Source organism: Eptatretus burgeri, chromosome 6 (assembly GCF_056783735.1).
Source record: "Eptatretus burgeri isolate ZD-2024b chromosome 6, Ebu_testis_v1, whole genome shotgun sequence".
NCBI classification, from domain to species: Eukaryota; Metazoa; Chordata; class Myxini; order Myxiniformes; family Myxinidae; genus Eptatretus; species Eptatretus burgeri.
The window spans coordinates 16,814,134-16,838,423 of NC_140966.1; positions in this window are offsets into that span (position 1 = coordinate 16,814,134).

The following is a 24,290-nucleotide window of genomic DNA, read 5'->3' on the forward strand; positions in this document are numbered from 1 at the left end:
CACTAGTAGCCTATCATATTATGAACAGATTTGGATATTGGGCCATCTCAAATTCAGCCGCTGATGGCTGTGGCAGCCATTTTCCACTGCCATCAAAAATTTTGAGATGGCCAAATATCCAAATCTGTTCATAATATGATAGGCTACTAGTGTGCCAAATTTGGTGCTTTGCTCACAAAATGCACAATTGTTATGCTATATTTAGCTAAGTTGCCCCACTACAGTGCGGTCCCGTGGATGAAAAAGAGTACAGATCCTCAAAACACACTTTTGAATAGCTGAGAGTGAGTGTAGCTGATTGTCACTAGAGCATGCCCAGAGAGTTACAATTGTTCAGGTGAGGGAGAATTAAGGTATTATACAGGGAGAATAAAATATGAGGAAGGAAGGTACAAAGTTGAGACAGTACGTCCATGTTTTGAGAAATAATCTTCGCAGTCGATGAAATATGATTTGTCCAGCTAAGTTTGTCATTCAAGGTAACACCTAAAAAAATCGTCAAATGAACAAAATTAATGGATTAGTTGTCAATTTAAATAGAATAAATAGTGTCAGAGGTTTGATGGATTTGCTAAAGAACATACATTTGGGTTTATTGGAATTTATGGAGAGTTTAATTTAAACCAGGATGAAATGTTAATGAGCTCACGATTAGGAGTACTGATCAAAGAGTCGTAACTAGGATTGGAGTAGATGATAGTTGTATTATCAGAAAAGAAAAAGAAAAGATAATAAAGAAGGACAAGTATGTAGATCATTGACATATAATAGGAAAAGAAGAAGCCCAAGTATAGATCTTTGCGGAACTCTGTGGCTGACAGCTCTCCATGAAGAATTAGAGCTTTTAACGACTGCAAATTGTTGTCTTGTGATAAGATTGTCTTAAAACCATTCAAGAGCGCAACCTCTACCACCATAAAAATTAAGTTTGGAGAGAAAAATACGATGATCAATCATATCAAAGGCTTTGGACAAGTCAATGAAAACACCAGCAGTACACAATCTGTCAGATAGGGAATTAGAAACCCTGAAGACCATATACCCTTTATAATTCTTACACTCCTAAAACCTCTTCGACTTTTTAGACATTTTAAACCCTTTAGGCCCTGTTAGACATTATATCTTTTAGACCACTTAAACCCCAGATGCCTTTAGATCCCTTGAGACCCTCTCAATCCTGTTAGACTGTGAAGATGCTATTGACCTTGTCGGACCATTTACAACCCTTTGACCCCTAAGATTTAGAACCATTTGAGCCCTAAGAAATACCCCATAGTCCGGTTAAACACTATAGACCCTGTAGGACCATTTAGACCCCTTAAAGACTCCTTCAACACTTTAGATACCTTTCGACTCATTTATCCTTTAGACATAAGTTATACCTCTCAAGTCCCCTTTAGACCCCTTTACACCCTTCAGACCCTTTAGATAATCGAGAACCTTTTAGATGCACACGACACAACCATCTATAGTCTTCTTGCAAAACACAAACTATACTTTTTTCTGCAGGTAATGTGCAAACTCGACCCACCCAGAGGGTTGGTATTCTGCTAATAGTTATCAAAAATGCTACAAGGTTGCTACTCTTATCTTTCTGTGCTTATAAGTCTTTATTGAAAACATATTTTCACATGACTGTCTTCCAAAATCTATTGCATGCATTCCATGAGTGCCTGACACTATAGACTGTGTTCGTAAAATGATTGGAACAGTAAGAAAATATGAAGGGTTATTAATTCATAGCGTTTAATTCATGTCTAATTGGATATCACTGTCATAAAGACCTTGTACTAAATGATACGGTAGCTATTATTAGGGGCAATATTGCACCATTCGTCTTTCAATTCCAATTGCACCCGACCAAAAACACTCTCACAACCACCCCACCTATGAAGCTTGTCACAGGTTATCCAGTCTGGGAATCATGAGATGTCAATTTTACAAAGGCTGTGTGCACATGACAAACATTTCTCCTTTATGGCTATTCATGGTGACAAACACCTCCATGTTAGTACTCCCATTTTGCTCCCCCCCCCCTCGTCCTGCCCCCTCTCAACTTCCCCCGGTTCCTCTCCATCCCAGTTTCACCTCTGCCTATCCCACTCTGCACCCTCTCCTTGCTCTTTTCCACATCCCTATATCCTATCAGCAGCTCCTTTCCCACTGTCCCTAACCATGTGGACTTTAAACATCTGAGGCCTCCATTCCAACCTGGCAGATCTCTCAATCCAGGCCGCTCCTGATAAAGCGGACATCATCTGCTTAATTGAATCCTTCCTCCCACAGGATGTCCCTGATTCCTTGGTGTCTCTCCTTGGCTATTCTCTCCTCAGGTTTGATCAACCTGAACCCTGTGTTTGTGGCAGAGTCACGCTTTACATAAAAAATACACACTCTCCATGTACTGCTCTTACACCTCCCAAACTCCAGGAGTACCTTTGGCTATGACTTCCCTTTGCTCTCATCTCATGTTGTTCTGTGTGTTGTACCATTCTCCTAATAGTGATGACTCCATCTACATCTCTCTCAGATGACATGGACCAATGTTTAATCACTCCTGCCAACTCCCTCTTCCTTGCATGTGGTGATTTTAATTGTCACCTTGCTAATTGGCTGGGGTTTGTGCCTCTCTCACCAGCCATGGTACTTCTGCATACGACTTATGTGACTCCATGGGTTTGGCTCAATCTGTAAACTTTCCCACCTAGATTTCTTCCAATGGCAAATCTTCCCTCCTGGATTTGGTGATGACCAACTTCTCAGCCAATGTATCATGCTCTTCCTCTGTCACAATTGGCTCTTCTGATCATGTACTAGTGAAGGTCAACATCTCTTTGGCCAATTCCAGAGAACAGTGTCAGTGCTGGTGAGTCTGGTAGTTCACCCCAGCAAACTGGCAGGGACTGCAAGCAGCCATCACACTTCAGGACTGGTGTCCTATATCCACCACCACTAATATTAATTCAGCCTGGGAATTCTTCAACATAAACTTGCTCTCTCTTATGCACAGATTCATCCCATCTCATCTTCAGTTATCCTACCCATCCTCCTGCTCTTGGTACTTTGAATCTTGTGGTGAGGCTGTTGCTTTAAAACAACTTGCATTCTCCTCCTGGAAAGCAAATCCAACTGGATGCAACCTCAGATCATCCACAAAGCCGGTAACAAGTGTGTCTACCCTCAGAAAAGCGAGAAAACAACATCTGTCCACACTCAAGAATAAACTTTCAAACTTGTCTCCAACCTCTAAAACCTGTTGGTACCTTGTCAAGTCTGTCTTTGGTGTATGCTCCCTTTTCATTCCTTCCTTCACTTCAAATGCAACAACAGCCGACTCTGCTCGTGAGAAGGCCGAATGCCTCAATTATGTGGTTGCTTCAAAAGCTTCTTCCTCTTTCTCTCTCTCTCCCCCCCTCCCCAATGTGTCTTTCCCAGTCAGACCCAACTGCTCCTGAAATTTATATCTTTTACACCTGAAAAGGTGGAAAAGTTTCTGGCAACCCTCGACTCTTACTCTGCAACTGGACCGGAGGGCATCAGTTCATGTGTCCTAAAAACCTGCTCTGCTGCTCTTGTACTTCCTCTCTCTGCCATGATAATCCTGTCATTTACCATCGGTAATTTTCCATCTGCTACGATATCAGCCAACATCACAGCATTACATAAAAATGTGCAAAAATGGATCTTCTTAACGGCAGACCAATGAGCTTACTTCCAATCATCAGCGAAGGTCATGGAATCCGTCATCGCAGTTGACATAAAATCATTCCTTTCCTCCAACAGCTTCATCTCAGATCATCAATTCAGATTCAGAGCTGGTCACTCTTAATACCAGACTTAATACCAGACACTCTTAATACCAGACATGTCTCTCTGGACATATCTCGAGCTTTTGATTCAGTCTGGCATCCTGCCTTGCTCACCGAACTGTCTGCCGATGAAATCCAAGGCCAACTCCACTCTGAGATTACTGACTTCCTCTACTCTCGTAGCCAACGTGTGGCTCTCAACAGAACTCTTTCTTCTCCTCTCCCTCACAAGGTTGGAGTACCACAAGGCAGTATTCTAGGCCCCATATTTTTACTCCTCTTCCTCAAGAAAATCCTCCTTTCTTTCCTGATGAATTCACCCTCTGCCATGACATTCTTCATCCTTCTGACAAACAGGCAGCAGCCTCTTCCCTCTCCCCAGACCTTGATAAAATCACAAACTGGTGAAACACTTGGAATATGTCGTTCAATTCTGAGAAATCCCTCACACTCATTCTCTCTCTCTCTCTCTCTCTCTCTCTCTCTCTCTCTCTCTCTCTCTCTCTCTCTCTCTCTCTCTCTCTCTCTCTCTCTCTCTCTCTCCCTCTCTGTCTGTTCAAAAGGACCGTACTGCAAACACTTCCATCTACTTTCTCAACAACCCTCTCGAAGAGGTTCAGCCACTCAAACTCTTGGGTCTCACTCTCAGCCATGATCTCTCTTGGGAAAGCCACATTTCAAAGTTGGCCTCCAAAGCCAGACAGCAACTGGGCATCCCCCATCATGCAAAGTCCTTCCTTGGCACACCTGAGTTCCTATCCACCTCAAAGGCTTTCGTCTGCAGCTCAATAGAGTACTGCTTTCCTCTCTGGGCTGGCTAACCTGTCCCACATCTTACTCAGTTTGACGCCATGGAAACAAATATCTTCAATGTACAGTTATGCGTCACTTAACGACGGGGATACGTTCTGAGAAATGTGTCGTTAAGTTATTTTGTCATTGTGCGAACATCATAGAGTGTACTTACACAATCCTAGATGGTATAGCCTACTACACACCGAGGCTATATGGTATAGCCTATTGCTCCTAGGCTACATACCTGTAAAGCGTGTTACTGTACTGAATACTGGAGGCAATTGTAACACAATGGAAAATATTTGTGTATCTAAACATATCTAAACATAGAAAAGGTTCAGTAAAGATATGGTACAAAAGATATTAAAAAAGGGTACACCTGTATAGGGCACTTACCATGAATGGAGCTTGCTGGACTGGAAGTTGCTGTGGGTGAGTCAGTGAGTGAGTGGTGAGTGAATGTAAAGGCCAAGTACATTACTGTACACTACTGTCGATTTTATAAACACTGTACACTTAGGCTATACTAAATTGATAAAAAAAATTATTTCTTCAATAATAAATTAACCTTAGCGAGGTGTAACTTTTTGTACTTGATAAATTTATTAATTTTTTTCAACTTTTTGACTCTTGTAAAACCCGAACCATAAAACACAAACACATTGTGCAGCTGTACAAATATATATATATATATATATATATATATATATATATATATATATATATATATATATATATATATATATATCTTCTTCTTTCGGCTGCTCCCGTTCGGGGTCGCCACAGCGGATCATCCGTATGATCCGCATCGTGATTTGGCACATTTTACGCCGGATGCCCTTCCTGACGCAACCCTGGTCGCCTCTTACGACACAGGGATATGGTGCACCTATTTTAACCGGGGTATACACCGGCCCAGTATACTGGTACTCATTTCGCCGACCTCGGAAGGATGACAGGCTGAGTCAACCCCCTGGTGCATTAATTCAGTGCCCCAACGGGGCTTGAACTCAGGACCTTTTGGATCCCAAGCCACTGCCCTCACCACTGCGCCAACACCAGGCATATATATATATATATATATATATATATATATATATATATATATATATATATATATATATATATATATATATATATATATATATATATATATATATATATATATATATATACATATTTTACTTTATAAACTTTTTAATTTTTTCAACTTTTTGACTCTTTTGTAATAACCCGAACCCAAAAACACAAACACATTGTACAGCTGAACAAATTTTTTTTCTCTTTTTGTTTTTTAATTTTTTGTTAAAAACTAAGACACAAACGCCCACATTTGCCAAGGCCAGCACAAGGTGAGGATCATAAATATCACTGTCTTCCACCTCCACATCTTGTCTCACTGTCACACATCCAAGATAGACGGAAGATGATGTCACTCATCCAAGATGTCACACATCCAAGGTTAGTTTTACCTTTGTGCTGTTCATGACGGCCATGTGTGTTGTTCTCCTCTCGCATCGATTATAATAGAAAGGTGAATAAATAGCGTTTGGATTTTATAAATAATCATTGCATCGATGTTATAATTTACAAATGAAGAAACGAGAGCACCCGTCAGTTGTGTGATATATTTTCGGAACAGTGCGAATGTTTTAACAACATAAAGAGCTTCACTAAAAATTAATTTGTGTTTTAATTTACAGTGTAACGACAACGATTTATTCTCGGAATTATTTAATGCAAAGGTAATTTACCTGCTAGAAGGTAAACGTGCTAAAAACGGGTCAAATAGGGTGAAAATAGGGGTGTTTTAGGATGTATTGGGTCAGTTTGAACGTCAACATTCTATTCGTTCGTGGGCGCCAGCAGTGACCACTATTTTCGTTGTGTCTGTCTGTCTGTTTGTGACTCTCTCCAGAGTATAGCTCCGTGACGTTTGATGCGATATTGATGAAACTTGGACACAAGGTAGATATCATGGTCTAGTTGTGTCTTTTTGTATGAGGGGCGTTCCACACCCATTGTGTGCGGAGACACGCCCACTTGAACTTTTCATTTATTTTTATTTTTTCTCGATTTTTTTTCTCGCAATTTCATTTCCTCGAAGCTGTGCATAATGTCCATAAGTACAACATATAAAAAATCCGATTTGATTTGGTCAATTTTGATGGAAGAGATAGGTTTCTATGGTAGGGCTTCCTCAAAAGCTTCCTCTAACTCAATTGTACCTATCGTGGCATTGCTCAATAATGACTGCGAACCATCGTCGCCTCCTGGCTTGTTCTCCTTTTTTCTTGGTGCGACTCTGACACCTGCTTGACTGTGTGGGCCTAGACATCTTCGCCGTCTCTTCTCCGCTTTTTCCTAATGGGACCAGTGGTGTAGTACCAAATCTTTAGGTCCCAGAATCCTGTGAAGATGTGTCGTCCGTAACGTAAGCGTCAGATCTACCGTCATGTCAAGTTTTAACATGACACTCACCATTTGAGTCCCCAAAATGAGTGATAAATGAAATATGCATCTCTTTCCATGATAAACAAAAGCTTAACACTCACACCCACTTTTATCACAATTAGGAATCCCCTTTTAAAAAAACAGTCAGATCAATTTAGTCTCCAAGCACCATTTTTCGTTTGAGGACTTGGAATGGGGAAAGGGCCTGCCACCCTCATGGCTTCCATCCATCCAACAGTTTTTACAGAAAGATTCATTATCGACTGTGACTGGACATTTGATATCATTTTTCACATCCTCTGACACAACTTAAAATTGACCCAAACGCTCAGACCACCTCGACACTAATCTATCCCTTGTGTCTTTTTCCCCATTTATAAAGTCAGATATTTTGTGATTAAAATTTGAAATGTTCTTCTCCTCCTCCTCCTCCTCCTCCTCCTCCTCCTCCTCCTCCTCCTCCTCCTCCTCGATGCCATATTTGTATTGTAATTACAGGTTACAGTGAAGCATGATTTAACTCAACAGGCTAAAATTTTCAATTTTCCACAAGTAGGCCGAAAGTCGATCCATCCTTGGTGGTTGTGTAGTACAGACAGATCATCCACCACAATTGAGAGGATGACGTGCCATGTCCATGCTGCAGTGTCGTGTTGTTCCGCGTCTCCCACGATTAAGCAGAAGAAACAACTGTCACTTTAACTGTTGCACAATCTCTGCCGAATACAGAGCAAGTCCGAGGTATATGGGTGGCCCCTTGCAAAACTTCACCCGGTGTGGGGGAGGGGGTGGCTTTCTAAAAGAGGGTTAATAATATGATGACAGATCTTCAGGCGAAGAATTCGTTCATGCGAAATATTAGAATAACCAGCTCTGTCTGTCTGTCTCTCTGTGTGTATCTGTCTTTTCACACCATTATGAGTAACTTGACAACCTGTGAACCCGTTGCGTTCCCATTGTGACAGCGGTTGATTAAAAAAAAAATCATTTCAAAAAAATAAAAAAGATAGCTCCAGCGAACTATACCGCTGAGGTTATTTGCATTGAGCTAATAATCCCGACGAGGACTTGACTGAATGGATAATTGATTTTTTAAATAATTTTTTTCGTTGCCCGATTTGAACAAAACTTGATATTGCACGTCAATGTGATAAAAAACGGAGAAAAGAAAGTCGAATAAATTATTGTGCGCAATCTTCTAAACACAATTTTATTTATTGATGAACACGGAAATATTAGATCAAAATGGCGATGTTTATTTTATGCTTAAAAATAACTCGTTCTTTGTCAATACTAAATGTTTGAGATTTTTAATAAACTAGTGCGTGCCCGTACGTGCGTGCCCATGTGTGCGTGACCGTACGTGCAAAAAAAAAAAAAAAGAATTGTGACGTCAATTGTGACGTCATAGAACCGTGTCCTGTCATTGGTTTGGTAAATAAATGTCCATAACTTGGGAACCACTTGTCCGATTAATATCAAACCTTGAAAAGGCACATCCTCAGGTCCCCAGCAACATACCTGGAAAGTTTCAATTAGATCGGACCAGTGGTTGTCGGGAAACAGCGGTCGCAGACACACAGACACACACACAGAGATTGCTGGAATTATAGATAGATAATTTCAAGAAAAAAAAAAACGACAGCTCCAGCGAACTATACCGCTGAGGTTGTTTGCATTGATCAAATTCTCCCGAAGAGTACTTGATTGAATTGGGAATTGATTTTTTAATAATTTTTTCGTTGCCCAATTTGAACGAAACTTGATACTGCACATCACAGAAGAATATTGAGTAAAGTGGGCCAAAACTTTTTGTGTTATAATGTACTGTTTTGGATATATTTTGGGAACGTACATGTATACATACATGCATACATACATACATACATACATACATACATACATACATACATACATACATACAAGATGAGAGTTTCAGTAATATATAGATAGATAGATGTATTGTCATATCTTGGCTATGCCTGGACCAAACCTGGTAGGATAGTAATATGGGTCAACCAAAGTATCATATGTGGCCAAAGTATCATATAGGCCAAAAGGTCAACATAGACCAAAAGGTAATCATCGGCCAGATTTCTAAAATCCTTAATTTTAATCCAATTAACTTGAAATTTGAAGAGCATTTGCATATCAGGTCGCTGAATTGAACCAACTTCTAATTTGAGGGAAACATAGGCCAAAAACTCTCCATCGGCCAATCAGCCAATTTGTGCCAAATTTTCTTAAATCCTCAATTTTCATCCAATTGACTTGAAATTTGAAGAGCATTTTCATGTCAGGTCGCTAAATTCAACCACCTATTAATTTTTTTAGGTAGACAAAGGCCAAAAGGTAAATTTGGGCCAAATTTTCTGAATCCTCAATTTTCATCTGATTGAGTTGAAATTTGAAAATGGATTTACATTTCAGGTCACTGAATTCAACCACCAAATATTTTGGAGGTCCACATTGGACAAATGGTCAACAAAGGCCAGAATTCTAAAATTGTTAATTTTCATCTGATTCGCTTGAAATTTGAAGAGGAGTTGCATATTTGGTCATTGAATGCAACCATCAATTATTTTTAAGGTCAATTTTTTTTATGAATTTTGCAAGTATCGTGCTCTGCACTACATCTTCTTCTTGTTTGTTTGTCTGTCTGTCTGTGTTTGTGAGCAAGATATCTCAAAAAGTTGTCGACGGATCTGGATGAAATTCGGTGGTCACGTTGGGTGTGACAAGGACGATCTGATTTGATTTTGGTGAAGATCCGGATCCGACTACTAGAATTTTTAAAGTGATTCTTCACCATTGAGTGATCGGGCCAAACATGATATATTGCACAATATCTCAAAAAGTTGTGGACAGATTTGGACGAAGATTGGTGGACACGTTAGGTGTGTGGCAAGGAAGAATTGATTCACTTTTGGTGAAGATCTGAATCCAGATCTGGATATGATAGTTATTTAATATTTAAAGTGATTCTTCACCATTGAGAGATCGGGCCAAAAACGATATAGTACTGTATGGCATGATATTTCAAAAATGTATTGGGGCCCAAAATGTCCTCGTGGATCAACCATTACATGGCGGACGTATGCGCCCCTCTGAGTGCCCTTCTATTACACTGAACAACAAATTTCAAAATTTTTTTTTTACTGGAGATGTGTAAAGTGATTAAGACTAATTTGGGTACGCTGATTTCAAAAATCATTACCGTTTTGCTGTATCACGTCAGGATTTTCAGGAACAGAAATATTCCCATTGCCTAGAAGTCAGGATTTCAATGAAATTTACATATGTCTTTAACATGTCTATTTCGTACAATTGTTGTTAACTTGTGTTATATTTCTTTCTTTCAGATAAAGATGAGTAGGCGTTCCTGTACCAATCATCCTGACAACTTCTGTTATGTCTGTGGTCGGTATACCAAAAAAGATCAACAGCGAAGTATATCTACAGCAGTGAAAATGAAGGCCGCCTACTTTCACTACTTCGGGTGTAAGGTGGGGGACCAAGAACAGAGCTGGGCACCACACATCTGCTGCACAAGCTGTCACACAACCTTGACTCAGTGGTTGGTGGGCAAGCGCGTGAGCATGCCATTTGCAGTGCCCATGATATGGCGTGAGCCGCAGAATCATGATGATGATTGTTATTTCTGCTGCACAAGCATCGCCGGCTTCAACAAGAAGAATAAAGGTCACATCAAGTACGCTGACTGCGTCTCTGCTCGTAAACCTGTGCCTCATGATGACGAGAACCCCGTTCCAACACCTCCAGCTGATCAGAACATAGCTGTAAGCAGTGGTGAAGAGGATGGTGATGATGAACCTTTTGAACCCGACACTCAAGAATCACACCTTCTGAACCAGGGAGACTTAAATGATCTTGTAAGAGATCTCTCGCTGTCAAAGGCGAAGGCAGAGCTGCTTGGATCAAGGCTGCAGCAGTGGAATCTACTTGAACCTAACACCAAGATATCCTTGTTCAGAGCACGTCACAGAGACATGGCTGAGTTCTTTGAGATGGAAGACACGATGACATTCTGCAGTGACATCAACGGTCTGTTGAAAGAACTTGGGTGTGATCACGATCCTGCAGACTGGCGCCTCTTCATCGACTCGGGGAAGAACAGCTTGAAGGCTGTTTTGCTCCACAATGGCAACGAGAAACCATCAGTCCCACTGGCTCACGCGTTCGGCATGACAGAGACCTATGAGACTATGCGGCAGCTGCTTGATTCCATCAAGTACAATGACTTCAACTGGCACATCTGCGGAGACTTGAAAGTGGTGGCGCTGTTGTTAGGGCTGCAGTCAGGCTACACGAAATACATGTGCTTCCTTTGTCTCTGGGATAGCAGAGACGACAAGAATCACTGGACGAAGAAAGATTGGGAAGAGCGAAAACAGCATGTACCTGGTCGACACAACGTGAAGCATGTCGCCCTTGTCGACCCAGCCAAGGTTTTCCTTCCACCACTCCACATAAAGCTCGGCTTGATGAAAAGTTTTGTACGGGCAATGGATCTGAATGGGCGTGGGTTTTTCTATACTATACCTCTATACATTTCCTCTATACCTCAAGGAAAAGTTTGGCAACACCTTGTCGGAGGCCAAGATCAAGGCTGGTGTCTTTGTTGGACCGCAAATCCGACAGATTATGAAGGACGAAACTTTTCCGACAACTCTAAACCCCAAAGAGCTGGCAGCGTGGAGGAGCTTCAAAGCTGTGATGGACAACTTCTTGGGGAACGAGCGCGCGGACAACTATGAAGAAATAGTGCAGCAGCTGCTGGAGTCCTTCAGGAAACTTGGCTCCAGGATGTCCCTGAAAATCCATTTCCTACACCAGCACCTGAACTTCTTCCCTGACAACTTGGGAGCAGTCTCGGACGAGCACGGCGAGCGATTCCACCAAGAGATTTCACTCATGGAGACGCGTTACCAAGGGCGGCACAACCCGAACATGATGGGCGATTTCTGCTGGTTCCTGCATCGTGAAACTGACACAGAGCAGCACAAATGCAAAGCCAAATGCCTAAAGCATTTTTAATTACATTCTCGTGGAGTTTTTCTGTAATTTCTATAATTTTGAAGCATTCATGATGAAATAAATGAATAAATGAATTTTTGTAAATTTCATTGAAATCCTGACTTCTAGGCAATGGGAATATTTCTGTTACTGAAAATCCTGACGTGATACAGCAAAACGGTTATGATTTTTGAAATCAGCGTACCAAAATTAGTCTAAATCACTTTACACATCTCCAGTAAAAAAAATTTTGTTGTTCAGTGTTATCTAAGTTTGTAATCATTAACTCTGCAAATTCACAGTAGGTATATATTATAACTCACGAGATGTGCTCACACATTGTGTAAGCATATGAACCTTGCTTCTCCATTGTCTCAGGTTGCTCACATGCATTTGATTTTTCATTTAATTGTATTTTCATTAATGGATGTTGTCTGACGATTGTGTGATTTTTTTTTTCTGGTGTACTGGCTTTGATGTTCTTCGGCACACAAAGTATCAGCTTTCTGCGTCACTCAGAAGTTACCGATCTTTAATATCAGTCATTGAGTGAGTGAGTGAGTCACTGGTTCGAAAAAGTTTTATAGACTACTTCAATGGTTGAGGGGGGCAAGGCGTTGTTGTGTATTGCTCTTTTCAGTTTTGGTTCATTTCCTCTATCTCCTTTCTCTGCGTAGACAATAGAAAACCACGCAGCATTATCTTTGCCATGTAACTTAATTTCCTCAAAATCATTTAAATATTGAAACATGGCATTTAATGCAGTTTTCAACCTTTCTTTACATTCTAAACCAGTCGGAAAGATAACAGGGGCCAGGTTGACCCCAATAATATGACGGCACGAATCAAATGACTATGTGTTTCAGGGATCAAAAATGTTCGGTTAAATCAAAAAGAGTTCACCTTTAGCTGGAACATCAGCAATAGGTATTTAAGCAACTAGGTTTTTGCTTTAATGATTACAAATTTCGGAACATGATATCAACAAAATACTGTGGTCACACATTGCTTTCATAGTTCCATTGCTCCCACAGCATGATAAGCAGGTAGGTGTGTGTGTGTGTGTGTGTGTGTGTGTGTGTGTGTGTGTGTGTGTGTGTGTGTGTGTGTGTGTGTGTGTGTGTTGGTTGTTTTGTGTGTGTTGATTGTTCTGTCCATATGTGGGTTTCAGAAGGTGGAACAAATCCCTCCCAGGTTTCAAAGTATCCACTTCCATGTGTGTATGCATATGTGTGTGTCGTTGATTGTTATCTCCATATTTGGGTTTTAGAAGGTGGAATGGAGTCCTCCCAGGTCTCGAAGTATCCACCTTCGTTTCGGTGAAGGATCATGATTCATGGCCTAAGTTGTGAAATTGTGTTGTTCTCAGAGTTTCATCCCAAGGGCTCTTTTCAGGATCGTCATTGAGACCCGGACAGACTCCAACTGTAGTTCGTTTGTGATAATGTTCTCACAAGGATGGTTTGTGGGATCTTTTTGAGGTTCTTCTTTTTCATTCCGGTTCCTCCAATGATCATAAGTACAATTTTGTGCTCTTCAGCTTCCAGGATCTTTTCACTTCATTATTGGGGTCTTGATATTTGATCATTTTCTTGACTTCTGCATTATTTAAGCCAAAATCACTGGGTACTGAACCCTCAATTAGAAATGCCTTCTTTACCTTTTTGTATCTGTGTACAATTTCCGGTCGCAGTGCATTGTTTTATGTGTACGCTTGATGGGATCATCAGGCTGGATGTGTGTATAACGCCCTCATTTTCAACAATCTCTTTTGATTCATCCTTCCATGAGTCTTCTTGAATTGGGATATTGAAAAATTTGCAGATGTACCAGTGGATTACTCTACATACCTTGTTGCGCCTTTGTTTGCACAGTTGTTCACACATTGTTTTCTCTTTTTTTCATCCCGAGAGAAGGTGACTCGTGCTTTGTGTTTCACCTTGCAAAATCTATACTTGTCCGTTTGACTCAATCCCACCTAAATCATTTGGGTAGAGTCCTTGGTCATTTATTACCCCACGCATGAAAGGCGAAAAGCGGCGTTAAGCAATTGATTCATTTTCCGCCCGTCCGCGTGTCTGTCTGATCAGTTTATGATCATCACTTTATGATCGAGGAACAGCTTATTTAAATTGAATGTTACATTTTGAACATGAATCGGAAGCCAAATTAAGTCTGCCATTTTACCGTATTTTGGCTCTGAATTTGTCCTGATCACACATGCGCAGAGAGGAGTGAGATAATATTTTTTACTCTGACAGGTCCTCAACCGCCTCGACCATCGTCTAAGAGCTCAATACCTCATCAACCCATGCTCAATGAAAACATTTCATGATGAGAGCTCAACTCCTGGAGGGGAGCAATGGAATGGCTACACACTAATCATTCACCCGTGGACACATCAGGGGAAGAACAACTTGCTACCCTCAGAAACTGTTTGAGCATCCAGATGAGATCCGTGCTGAAGAACGCTGTAGAATTGACTGGCGACGCTGGTATTGATGAAGTCATCACCACCACCCACGCACAGTTGTGGGAACTGCATCATCAGATTCACGATCTGGTGGAGTTTTAGGAGCGCATGCTGGAGGAAGGTTTGACTCATTCCTTTGTGCATTCCAGGAAATTGCAGTGAACTGTGACCTTGACAAGATGACGGTCGATTGCCATTTCATCATCCGGATTATCACCAGGATTCCCAAGCTGTTATCCGTTAAAAACTGCTTGCAAAGCCAGACCATGACCTTAAAACACCAATTGTTACATGCCGACAAGAGGGGGCAGGTGTAAAGGCTGACGTGATGGTTTCTGGGACTCACGGGACTATCCTGAAATCTGTTGCCAAGACAGCACCCCGAATCAGCAAGCCAGCAGTATATCGACCTCCACGTCACAGCCATCATTGTGGCACGTGTGGTGGCAATCCATGCTGACATGACCAAGTGCCCTGCAAAAGGCAAGGAATGTCAGAAATGTGGTATTTTTGGACATTTTGGAACAGTGCGTGGGAAATCCAGAGCCACAGGGACAACAACGTCCAAACCAGCCATTCATCATATGGTGCTGGTGGCAGGTACCACTCAGATTAATAAACGACCTACTTACCTCAAAAAAGTCACTTGTCACCACCAATCATGATTCATGGACAGCACACCGTGTATTCAGATCGACGTCTCAGATTTTGACGATGACCCCATCGGACAAGTGACTTTTCTGCCCGATACTGGAGTGGAGGTCACGGTTATTAGTCCTACGCATTTGAAGATGCTGGATATCGACATAGATGATCTGGACGATGTACCTGGTGATGTGAGAGTTACAAGGGCAGACAGTGCCTCAGTGCAGTGCCTGGGAACAATCGACATGATCTTTCACAGACATGATGAGTCAATGTTGGAGACAATGTACATGTGCAATAGTGTGCAGATGGTATGTTTAGCTTATGAGTGCCAACAAGACCTACATTGGTGTTTGTGTTAGAAGCAGACAACTGGTACAACAACCACGCATTCGGTACGGGTACTGGACATCAATCCAGATACTGACCCAGTGCCGGAGCTACGGGACCAGGTCAAGGCAGACCTTGCGGCTGAATTCAGTAATGTGTTCAATGCCATGGTCCTACAACTGATGAACCGCACACCGATGAACATAAATCTCCACATCGACATGGTGCCATTCCAGCTATGAAGGGCGTTTCCGATCCCACTCGCCTGGAGAGACCAGGTAAAATCTTACTTGGATAGCATGTACGAAAAAGGCATCATTGCATTTATGGGCAGTGAACCATCAGTGGTGCCATCCCCTTGTCATCACACCCAAGGCTAATGGGAAGATTCGGATGTGTGTTAATTTCCGTAATCTTAACCGTCATGTCGAACGACCTATACACACCCTACAACAATTCCAGCAGAAGCAATATCGCGCGTCTCCGCTTCCAGATTCTTTGGAATGGCTGACGTAACCCACGGTTATTGGAAAACCCCCCTCGTGGAAAAGAGCCAGCTCACCACAGTCGTCATCACACCATGGATACAAATACCGATTGGCCCCCATGGGATTAAATGCTATTGGTGACGAATATTGTTCCCGTGGTGACATCACCCTGGACGGTCTACACAACACTGTAAAAGTGTTCGATGACATCCTGATGTTTGAAAATTCGTTCCGCAAACACGTACAGCAGGAACGATAGTTCTTGATGCGCTGTCACATGCACGGGATCATGTAGAACCCTGATAAATTCCAGATTGCTCAGGCCCAGGTGAAGTTCTGTGGATATGTTGTTGGATGGAATGGTATTCCGTCAGATCCTAATAAGCTGAACACGATCGAAGATTTCCCCACTCCAACCAACATCATAGATCTTTGCTCGTTCGCGGCATTGCTCACCAGCTGGACCATTTTTTCGGCAGACATTGCCAGTGCATCCGAACTGCTATATGGACTGCTCAAGAAACGATCCGTCTTCGACTGGACTTGCGATCATGACAAGGCATTCAACGCCATTAAAAGTATTCTTGTGTCACCACCAATCATGGCCCATTTTGATCCAAAGTTACCCGGCTTGCTTCAAACGGACGATGCTTACACGGCCTAGGTTTTGCTCTGTTGCAGTTACATGGTGAGTGTGATAGACTGGTCCAGTGTGGATCATGGCACTTTTCACACTGAATCCAGGTATTCTATGATTGAACTCGAAGCATTGGCCATAGCTTGGGTCACAACAAAGTGAAAGCATTACCTCATAGGATTCTCGTCGTTCAATCTTATTGTGGACCATAGACTCCTGGTGCCTATCTTCAACTCGTATACGTTGGATGCCATTGGGAACCCTCGCCTGCAGCGTATTGTGGGAAAACTGACACATACAACTTCAACACCACTTGGCGGAGAGGTATGGAATACGTGCTTCTGGATACACTTTCACATCATCCAGTGGATGAACCACAACCCAAGGATCTACTGGTGGAAATGGAGTTTTCCATTCATCACATTGTCCCCTCCGCGACACAACAAATTGATGATCATTCATCTGGGGACCACTTCGAGATCCCATCCTCGAGAAGTTACTGGACGTTGCTGGCAACGACATCACCTATCGTCATCTTGTGCAAACTGTTACCGACGGTTTTCCCTCCAACAAAGGAGCCATTCACCCTCGTGTTAAGGAAATCTATAGTATTCACAACGATCTATCAGTGGATGATGGCCTCGTTCTGCATGTGCCTGTAGTGGACAACGGACTGCATCATTGTGCCTGCAGCAGCCCGTCGAGACATACTCAATCGTTTGAACACTTCACACCAAGGAATTGAACATACAAACACACTGTCCCATTAGCTCGTGTACTGGCCAAACAAACGACATCATCAACATCACCCGTTCTTGCACCAAATGCGAAGCAAGGCAGCCTTCACAGCAAAGGGAACCTCTGATGAGGGATCCACCACCGACACCTGTGTTTGAGAAGGTATCTGGTGAATTCTTCATGCATGCTGGCCTTGATTATCTTGTGTACACCAAGCGCTTGTCGTGTTGGCCTTGTGTGTACCTGTTTAACACACATGCCACAACACGTTTTCTCATTTGCGCTTTATGTGGTTTCTTTGTAGACCTCGGTGTTCCTGTGAGACTGTGCACCGATGGTGGTCCACAATTATCTTCACGGGAATTTGCCAAATTTCTTGATAGTTGGGGTATAACCCATCGTGCATCACCTTATTGGCCGAGATCAAATGGACATGCAGAGGCGGCCGTGAAAGCCATAAAAAACGTTAATTGCCAAGACGACCAAAAATGGTAATACTGACGATGATGAGTTCCGACTCGGACTGCTGGTGTGGCATAACACTCCATGTGTCGGTGGCCATTCATTTGCCCAAATTGTATTTGATAAACCCACACGCACCTGGTCACCGCCACGCATTTGCACCTGAGTGGCAGACAGCAGCAGATGAGGCCAAACAGACAGCATCAAGACGCACCTGGTCACCACCACGCATTTGCACCTGAGTGGCAGACAGCAGCAGATGAGGCCGAACAGACAGCATCAATAATCCGTCAGCAGGCTAAGTGGCATTATGATAAACGTGATAAACATTTGAAACCTTTTGCTGTTGGCTCAGAGGTTATTGTTCAAAATCCCATAAATGGGAAATGGGATTCTGTTGGGAAAGGGGCACACCGGGCAGGATTACCTTATCAAATATGCTTTGGGTCGACTTATATGGAGGAATCGACATTTCCTCCGCATATATTATCCTCCTGCTTCTGTTGACCAAGACAATGGTCCACCTACGAATGTAAATGGAGGTGTTACCCCACCACTGACACATAGTCGGAGGTCAAGAAAAATGCCATGTCGATGAGATTAGTGAAGTTGTACTCCACATTAGAATTAACTATGATGTCATATGTAATCTGGCGATAGGGAGGTGTGATGTGGATATGAATATAGACCCAACTCTTGTATTATTAGAACCATGGGCTACTCTGTGATGTAATAGGTCAAGCTGTGATTCTTCTTCTTTACTTCTTTTGCTTTCGCATGTACTGCACTATGGAGTGGAAATAAACTACCTCTGGTTTACAGCTGTGTCTAGACACGAGTTTACAAACATAACATCCTTATAATGCGATAAACCATTACTTGAAGAATGTAGAACACAGATCGCATTCATAATAATTCCAAAAATATGAGTACCAGGTCAGGTCATGTCTGGGAGCATGCACCGGAGCAGCGCGTCACTGCATCCACTTTCTGTTGGTACTCCAGAGGTTTCCGTCTGACCATCCTCCAGGCAGATGCCTGGCCCATCCCCATCTCCTTGAGATGCCGATCAACCCACTGCAACCACGAGGCACATGAATGGCCCCTTCGCTTACTCCACTCATGGGGGTCCCTTGCTGAGAGAATCTGGTGAGCAGGCCAGCATCAGGAAAGTGAGCCACATGTCCATACAGCCGCAGATGATGCTCACGGACTATGCAGGTAACAAATCTCATTTGAGTCTCTCTCAGCAACCGCTCGTTGGACACAAAATCCGACTAGTGATTGCCAAGGATTGTCCAAAGAGACCTGGTACCGAAGTAGTGAAGTCTCCATCTCAGATCCCTGGTCAGAGTCCAGGTCTCACAGCCGTAGAGCAAGACTGGAAGCACCATGGATATGAAGACTCGGACTTTCATCCTGCACAGATACTAACAGTGCCACATCCAGTGAAACCATGAATCCCCAGTCCCGACCCAGACATTTATTAACCTCTGGATCACAGCCAGCGGAGACATGAATATCACTGGCAAGGTAAGTGAATCTCTCCATGACGGCAAAATCCTCACCACAAACAGGGACAGACAAAATAGCAGCATCCAAAATGTCAGTGAAAGCCTGAATCTTAGTTTTGTCCCTGGAAAACCGTAACCCCAGTGGCTATGACTCCTCATTCAGCACCTCAAAGGCCCCTAAAAGGATATCCAGAGTCTCCTCAAAGATGACCACATCCTCTGCGAAATAAAGGTCAGAAATCTTGACACTTCCAAATGATGCACTGCAGCTTGATCTCTCAAACATCCTCCCTCGAGTCCAGTCCATACAAGTGCTGAAAAGTGTGGGGGCCAGTACACACCCCAGACGGACTCCAGTAACAACTGGAAATAAGTCAGAGATGGAACCACCACATCTCACGGCACTCTCAATATCAAAAAAGAGTTCAGACATTAAATTGATCAGTTTTGGTGGCACCCCACGAAGGCCAATAATCCTCCAGAGGGCATCCCGATTCACTGAATCAAATGCTTAACAGAGATCAACAAAGGCTGCAGCAGTCCCTGCCGAAACTCTCGTTTACATTCGGTGAGGACCCGAAGAGCAAGGATATCGTCAATCGTTGACCTCTTTAGTGTAATGCCTGGCTGCTCCGGGCGCTGGTTCTCAAGCAGATGTTGGCGAATCCTGTCAAGAATTATCCGAGCAAAGACCTTGCCCAGCACTTAGTGTAGCATCACCCCTCAGTGGTTGTTGCATTCCTGATGATCACCCTTCCCTTTCCAAAGAGGGACAAGAAGGCCCTCTTCCAGTCAGTTGGGATGATGCCTGTGTTCCAAATAGAGCAATGAACTGCATGCAATGACACGAGTGTAGAATTTCCATCACCCTTGAGAAGTTTAGCATGGATTCCAAAGATCCCAGGAGCTTTACCCCATTTCAACTGGTTCACCACAGCCTGTGTTTCCACAAATGAAGGTGGATCACAGATTTTTTTTGTATACCTTGTCGAGGCTCGTATGAGAGCTAACACACAACGCACAGCAAGGGGGCATGAGACAAGAGGGGTGGGTGTGGGAGGGACAAAACAGTGGGGAACAGGCACATTAGGAGATCTGTGGAAGGGAGAGGGATGGGACGGGGAACATGGGGAAGAGAAGATGGACATTGCAGGGACTTTCAGGAAGGAAAGCAGGGGAATTGAAGGAAGTGAGCTTGGGTGGATTATCTGGGGTAGAAAAGATTGAGGATTTGGATGGGGGATGATAAGAGGTGGTGGTGAACAGCTGTTTTGAAAGCCTGGAGGGAAGAATGGGAGAGAATAGAGTGAGGAAGTTTATTCTAAAGGCGGGAAAAAAGAGGAATGAAAGAGTGAAGGTCAGCAGTGATTCGTGATTTTTGTAGTTTTACCAGAAGGGGGTTGTTGGCGGACCTTGAGCGCCCTGTGGAAATGTGGTGGGGACTGATTCTTCACCATTGACACGGGTCTCAAAACGATATTGCATGATATCTCAAGAAGTTTTGGACGGATTTGGATGAAACTTGGTGGACGGGTTGGGTGTGCTATCAGGACTAATCGATTCAATTTTGGTGAAGATTTGAATCTGGATCCAGATTCGAGAGAATTTTTTTAAGTGATTCTTCACCATTGAGAGATGGGGCCAAAAACTATGTATGGCATGCTATCTCTAAAAGTAGTGGATGACTTGTGACAAAACGAGGTGGAAGAGTTGGTTCGGTGACAAGGACAAGCCGATTCGATTTTCATTAAGATCTGGATTCAGATCTGAACTATCAGTGGAATACAAAATTTAAACTGTTCAGCCTGGCGGAGGTTTGCACCCTACCAAGTGCCATTCCGTTTCACCACTGTCACTCCATGAGTGATTTTTCATTTGTTTGTTTTTTTGTTTGTCTGGATGATGTCTCAGCCATCGTTTGAGCTTGGAAGCTGAAATTTGGGGACAAAAGTGAAGATATTCTTTGGCAAATTAATCAATATTTTTTCAACTGACAGAAGGGTATTTTTAAATTTTTTAAATTAATCAATTAATTGATGAGTTACTAAATTATTATCGATTTATTAATTACTTTATTTTATTTTTCATCCTGGCAATATCTCAGGCACCTTTTGAGCGAGGAAGCTGATACTTGAACACGACAGTGAATCAGTGATTTGGCTATAAAAGGTATTTTTGATTTATTAATGAATCAATTAATTATTCATTTTTTTTATGACTTGCTTAATTTTCAAAAAGTTACAGATTCCGACGAAAGTGGTGGTTTTAGGTATGCTATTAGCTAACTTATTGAGAAATCAATTAATTCACGATTTCTATTTTTTTTAGTTACACAATTAATCAATTATTGTGCATCTCTCCACCTCAAATCCGTCTCCATGTGCTACACAGTGGCATTGCCCCTGATGTTATTTATTTATTTGGCATGTGGACGGTGTACTCTGAATATGTCTGGTGTTGACTCAAATGTCTGGTCTGGTCCAGGATCGTGTCCAATTGCCCAGGAAACCGATTATGCAGCACCATTGCTCTGCACAGAGTATGGTCCCAGTGGATAGATTACTTTGAATGTACCTCTTCTTATTTTGTCTTTTTTTGATTTGCATCGATGGGGCTGTATTTTCAGTCTAGTGTATTGATGGGGCTAAACTGTTTCAGTTTAGTGTGCAACATCTCCTTCTGTTTTTGGAAGTCTCTTGCAAGGTGGGGTTGGTGATACCTTTTCTGGCTTGCTGTCTTCGTGTTTCTGTACAAATTGGATTTGGCAGTTAGTCGGCCTATTTCACCACCATGACTCTCATACATTGGCCAGAAAGATCATAGCGATCCTCCGAAGCTGCTTCTCTATGCCGTGAAACTTCCAAATCTCCGTCCAGCCTCGCCTTACAGAAGGTCAGACATTTTACAACTGTGGTGATGATCTCTGTCAGTGCGCTGGTCATTATGACTGTTTCAACAAAGACAAAATAAACCTCACTCACATTTAAGATGCAATGACGTGTTGCAAATGAAGTCCGGTTGATGATTACTCCTCCGCATCATGTCTCCAGCTGTTAATGGTGAAGAAAGAAGGATTTCTTGGCGTCAAGCTGCTGTAGCCTCATCAGTGGCATGGAATGCAAAAGGCAGAGAGGACCGACTCATTAGCTGGAGTCATGGTTGTTCAGCCATACAAACAAAATCCACTTCACTCAATTGACTTGGAGGTGTGGAATAAAAGTCACCGTTAAATATTTATGTGTTGAGTGACTCGTGAATAAAAATGAGAAAGTATTGCAAGGAAAAGTGTGCATCGAGCTCCGAATTGTGCTGTGAGATGACGTCTCTGTGGACACCTATGTATCTGCCACGCCAATTGGATCTCTGAAAGGACTTCACTGATGGCTTATGATGTTCATACACTTGCTTTCTTATCACAACACGATTTCCACTATTAGCAAATGTAAATAAAATTATGAGTCATTTCAACAACTTTACTGTCTACCTTCAAGTTCAAACTCACTGCCTCCTCAGTAGATATTTAACAAGACAATTACTCTGACAGCTCCCTGTATAAATTACAAGAGTAATCGATGCTATGCGGATTGCAAGGTCTGGACTGTGGTTTTACTCCATTCTAACTCTAGTATAGATCCCCCTTTCCCCCCTTCCAAATAACAATACCTAAACAGCCGACCACGTACACATACCCACGGATACATCAATTAAATTCGGATCTATCCTTCTACCCATCAAGAAGTGTAAGATGGGAGGCAACATAAACCATGACAGTCAACCTGGAATATAATTGAAAATAATGTCAACATAAAAGAAACCTCTGCAGGAAATTGCAGGATTGAACAGACTTGAATGCTTCATCACTTAAAATGTGCATAATGAGATGAAAGAGGCAACGGCAGTCAAATTGGGACGCCAATTAAACACCACAAAGACATTCCATCGAACAAATATCAAAGCAGGCTGGCAGGATGGCCTAGAGGTATGCACACTCATCTCTAAGCTGTCTAGCCAGGGTTTGAATCTCGGCCCTGCGAGAAACTGTCATCCAGGTGTTTCATCAACGTGTGTGCTGTGCCTTGGATATACGTCAAACAGGCGTTCCAACTCTCAGCATGAGTTGGTGGACATTAAAGATCCCACAGTGTCCTTCGTGAAAAGTAGGCGATTGCTGACATCATGGCCAAATTTCAAATTCCTTCCCTAAGGAGCAGGGGGCATTGCATTGGCGGCATGGCATGTACCCAGCCATTGGTCCTACCCAGCAGCCTTGTGCTGCATACACAAGAAGAATAATGTCAAAACTTCTGTATGCAAACATTTCATCAGTGTGGTAAACGAACTGTGTTGCATGGCACACTTGTGCAAAGAATGAACTTGTTTGAGCTTCAACGTGGAAAAAGGTTTTATGAAGCAATACATGCAAGTACAAATATTTCAAGCCCCACTGATTTTTAAGATCTGCAGAATATTTTGGAATTTGCGCTTCACAGCAACTGATTTGAGAACAATGACAACAAATTCTAATGTAACCTGACAGTTCTTGGAACATCTCACCCAACACAGTGTTCGCTGAACACCAAAAGCATATCATTCAATTGAAATAAAATAATTTTAATGGTCATGTAAAAAAAAATTCCTGAAGGTTAGCACTTGATGCAATCTTATATATGTACAGTAATGCCAAATTGGAGGTTTTTGGAAGCAATAAGAAGGTGATTTGTGGTCTACAGTGTTGAATATATATAAAGTACTCACACCCCTTGACTTTTTCACATTTTGTTGTGTTCCAGCCTGAATTGAAAATGGATTAAATTAAGATTGTTTTGTGTCACCAATCCACACAACATACCCCATCATGTCAAAGTTAAGATCCTTTTTTGATATTTTTACAAATTAATAAAAAATAAA